Here is a 4,916-nt window from a genome sequence, read left to right as displayed (position 1 = left end):
GCCGCAGCACGGGGCCACACCCTGCGGGGCCGAGCGTGCGGCCGCCCGGCGCCACATGACCGGGAAGAAGGCGGGGCCGACGGCTGGCTGGACCAATAGTGTCTCTCCTCCGTCAGGCTCGGGGAGGAGGGAGGCGGGCGTTGAGTTCAGCGGGGGAGGGCGCCCTCTGCAGGTTCGGCGGGCCGGCCCGGTCGAGCGGCCCCGAGTCAGGGAGTAGAGGAGGAGCTTTGCGGGGTTCTGGTCTGGGTTTGGCCTTTGCGGGCGGGTTAAAGATCGCGCTGGTATCCTCCTGGCTCAGAAGTCCTCTGCCGGCACAGGTCTTGGCCCTCTTCCCTAGTGAACGCTCAGCCTAGCTGAAATGGGTCAGACGCAAGAGCAGTGGTCACCCGGCTCCCTGCATGTAAACAGGGTGGTGGAACTGGAAGCTGAGGCTGTTAGTTGTGCTAACGATGATGCTCGCGCAGGCCTGAGCAAACCTCACAGGGGAGACAGGACAGGAGGGATCAGAAAGCAGTGTCTGCCTTCCATAACACCACCACTCCCATTTCCTGTGCTTCCCTTCCTCTCTTTTAATCTCCTTCCCCCTGAAATGCTGGCTTGCCGCGCAGGCTCCTAGCCAAGGAGAAATGGGTAGGGTTGCTGGCAGGACTGCAGGTGTTTCTCCTTCAACAGCCAGAGAGGTTTCTGATGTAAGGCAATCCAGCTCTGACACTGGCTGAAGAGTTTCCCTGCAGGCTTGCTGTTCTCTCAACTTTTCCTGCCTTGAGAAGCCTGTCAAGGTCTCCCACAACTAGGTCTCAGTCTGACCCACAGCTTTTCCTGTTTTTATATGCAAGGTTAAGCCATCATTGGTCTGTTCAAGTCTTAAGTATAGCACAGGCTATACTTACAGGAATCATCCACTGCTGCATTCTTTTCCACTGTTACAACCTTGTCTGGCTCTGCACAGTGTGATTGAGAATGGTTTCTTCTTCTGCTGCTCTTAAATGATAGTTTCATTTAACCAGTAAAGCTTCAGGTGTTTTCCAGTAATCAAGTAAAGAGCCAGTATCCATGTTTGACATGGGAAGAGCAGAGGTCTAGAGAGCACCAGTACTTTTGTCCCACAGTAAGACAGTGCCCACACAGAGCCTTCTACTCTCTACTTCCATTTTTGTCAGGGTAGGACATTTTCCTCATTAACTGAAGGTCCACTGGGAATGTTGTGTTTTAATGTTGCGATCTGAAAAATAAGGGCAGAAGAGCCAACTGCCTCTGAAGGCAGGGGCCAAAACGCAGCATCTCTTTTTTTTAGGGTAAAGATAATTATCTGTATTAAAGCCAACCAGATTTCTTTGGTTTCTAAAAGAGGTTCAGCCTGGATCAGATCAATATTGGAATATACATGTCTTTAAGGGTATGTGGTGACCTGGTCAAGAAGGAGATGGCTCTGAATCCTACAGGAATGGTGTATTTGAGAGAAAATAAGGTGCCCGTATAAGAGCAAACCAGTGTATTATCGGTAATACAGCCTGCAGTAAGAAGATGACAGCATGAACAATGAAAATGTTTTACACACAGAAATAAAGGTACAACATAGCTGTACATGTGTTTGTTACACACTTTGAGCCCCCTGTAAAGCTGTGGAAGTCATAGAATCATAGAATAGTTTAGGTTGGAAGGGACATTTAAAGGTCATCTATTCCAGTCCCCCTGCAATGAGCAGGGACATCTTCAACTAGATTAGGTTGCTCAGAGGTGGTCCAACCTGACCTTGAATGTTTCCAGGGATGGGGTATCTACCACCCCTCTGGGCAACTTGTTCCAGTCTTTCACCACCCTCATTGTAAAAAATTTCGTCCTTATAACTAGTCTAAATCTACTCTCTTTTAGTTTAAAAACATTACCCTTGTCGTATTGCAACAGGCCCTACTAAAAAGTTTATCCCCATCTTTCTTATAAGCCCCTTTTAAGTATTGAAAGGCCGTAATAAAGTCTCCCTGGAACCTTACCTTCTCCAGGCTGAACTGTCCCAACTCTCTCAACCTTTCCTCACAGGAGAGGTGTTCCTTTCCTCTGATGATTTTTGTGGCCCCCCTCTGGTCCCACTCCAACAGGTCCATGTCTTTCCTGTGCCAAGGACTCCAGAACTGGACACAGTACTCCAGGTGGTGTCTCACCAGAGAGGAATAGAGCAGCAGAATCACCTCCCTTGACGTTCTGGCCACACTTCTTTTGATGCAGCCCAGGATATAATTGGCTTTCTGGGCTGCAAGTGCACATTGCTGGCTCATGTCCAGCTTTTCATTCACCAATACCCTGAAGTGCCTCTCCACAGGGCTCCTCTCAATCCCTTCATCCCCCAGCCTGTACTGATCCTGGGGTTTCCCCAGTCTGGATGCAGAACATTGCACTTGGTTATGTTGAATCTGATGAGTTTCACATGGGATCACTTCTGAACTTGTCCAGTTCCCTCTGAACAGCATCCCATCCCTCAGATGTGTCAAGCACACCACTCAGATTGGTGTGATCTGCAAACTTGCTGAGTGTAACTTCAATCCCATTGTCTGTGTCATTGATGAAGATATTAACCAGTACTGATGAAGATTTTAAACTGTACTATTAAACAGAAATGCAGGTGTGGGACCTATACCTTCTACACAGTGTCCCCAGAGCAGCCCGTGGTGTTAACTCTGACCATGCTCCCATGGCACAGAACATATTTTCAAATGATTCAGCAGAAGTCTGGGCTGATTTCTTTTGTTTGAAAGAAAACACAAAAGAGAACAATTCAAAGGTTTGCTTTTGCAGTGAGAATGAACTGGCAGCAGGTTAAGTGCATTGAGCAGTAATTACAGTAAGAGCGACTGTGCTAATCATCCCTTAAATTAAATTCCCATGTGACCTAATATAGGGCCAGGCATGCTTTGTTGCTGCCCACTCTTGGCAACATAACCAGATTCCAGGAAAGAAAACAGAATGAAAGTTATCAGAAAGAGAAAGCATCAAACTACACTCACTCGAGAATATGGGAGAGTTGTTCCAGAGAAAAATGCAGTCTTTTTCCACATTGGAAAAGAAACCCAGATCTACTGTCTTTTCTAAAACAGGGCTCATTGGCTTGGTATGTATGTGAGAAAGACATTTGATCTGGCTGAGGAAACTGTAAGTCACAAACCTCACCTGTTCCAATACATCATTATATATATGTACCAATAAAATACCCCTCCTCACCCATAAAAACAATTTTCTGAAAAAGAGTGAATTTTTTTTTTTTTCCCAGTCCCTACAAAAATACTTGAGCAGACTTCCAAGGCATTGTCTCACTTTTCTTCTACAAAGATTTCTACCTGTAATTTCAGAAAGGCTGAAATAGAACTGGATCCTGTGAGCAATGGTAATTCTTTGTGGGAAATATGAGCTCCATTCTTCGGGAAAAATCTCCTAGCTTTAATATCAAGAAGGGGAGACCATGTCATTTAGGATCCTACATGCAAGGTAAAGGAATGTATCCCACATAGCAGTTTACTATCAACTCTGTGTATACTCACATAGCTTACTATAAACCTGCGTGTTCACAGGCTGTGCATGTAGGGCATCTGTTCTCTAGGAAACTGTAAACAAGCATCCATCAATTTGGGGAATGTTTTCTCACATGCAAACCTTCAGTGTCTGTCTTATTTGATATCTCACCTGCACATAAGAAAACACAAATTACCTTTTGTGTCTACACATACCCAATACCTGGCCTACACTGCTTGCTTGTGCCAGCATCTGTCTTTGCATTGGGACTCAGAACTAACTTTTGGGGTATTTCCTGCCCTTCTTTTTCCTTGAGATCTCCCTGCCTCCATGCACATGAATGCTGTCACACATGGTTATAGGTGGGAGCAAATTACCCCAGTGGAGAGAGAAGCTCTAAAGCTGCATGCTCAATCAGTAGAGTGGATGTTCTGAGCAGATTTTGCTTAGCTTTCTGTGATAAGTCCTGCAGAATTAAATTCTACCTTTCCCTTAGAAAACAAGGTCTGTTATCCAGTTAGCAAAGGACTAGGCTGAAAAGCTGCTGACTCAGACCTGATTTACATCACTTCTTTGAGATCCACACAGTGTAGCTGCCCTCTGGTTCATATAATTGAAGACGGTGTCTGTGCTCTGAGGCAGCCTGAGTTTTCCAGCAGCACATCTTGAAAGAGATTTGAGTCTATGTATTGGGTTTATGTGACTACAGGAGTGGCTTCTGTGAGAAGACACCAGCTGCCCCTACACTGAACACAGCTGGTTCTAGCTGGTTACCAGGCAGAACATATGCTGGCCAAAGCTAAGCCCATCAGCAAAGCTGGTAGTGCCTCTGTGAGAATATATTTAAGAAAGGGTAAAAATTGATCCACAGCATTTGGGAGAGAGTAGTGAACATATGTGAGAAACAGCCCTGTGGATACCAAGGTCAGTAAAGAAGGAGGGGGAGGAGGTGCTCCAGGTGCCAGAGCAGAGATTCCCCTGCAGCCCCTGGAGGAGACCATGGTGATGTGACTTGTTCCCCTGCAGCACATGGAGACCATGATGGAGCAAATAACCACCTGCAGCCTATGGAGAACACAACACCATAGTAGGTGGAGATACCCTGAAGGAAGCTGTGGCCCATGGAGACCCCAACCAGAGCAGGTTTTCTATTAGGAAGTGCAAACCATAGGGGTCCTGCACTGGAAAAGGTTCATCCTCAGGGACCGTACCCCATGGAAAGGACCCATGCTTGAGCAGTTCTTGAAGAACTGCAGCCTGTGGGAAGGACCCACATTGGAGCAGTTCAGGAAGGACTGGCTGCCATGGGAGGGAACCCATGCTGGAGCAGGGAAACAGTGTGAGGAGGCACAGATGAAGTGTTATGAACAGAACCTAGCCCCCATTCCCTATCCCCCTGTGCTGCCTGGGGAGAG

The sequence above is a fragment of the Athene cunicularia genome (genome assembly GCF_003259725.1).
Source record: "Athene cunicularia isolate RWA chromosome Z unlocalized genomic scaffold, athCun1 chrZ_part1, whole genome shotgun sequence".
NCBI classification, from domain to species: Eukaryota; Metazoa; Chordata; class Aves; order Strigiformes; family Strigidae; genus Athene; species Athene cunicularia.
Note: the sequence above shows the minus strand (reverse complement) of the source record.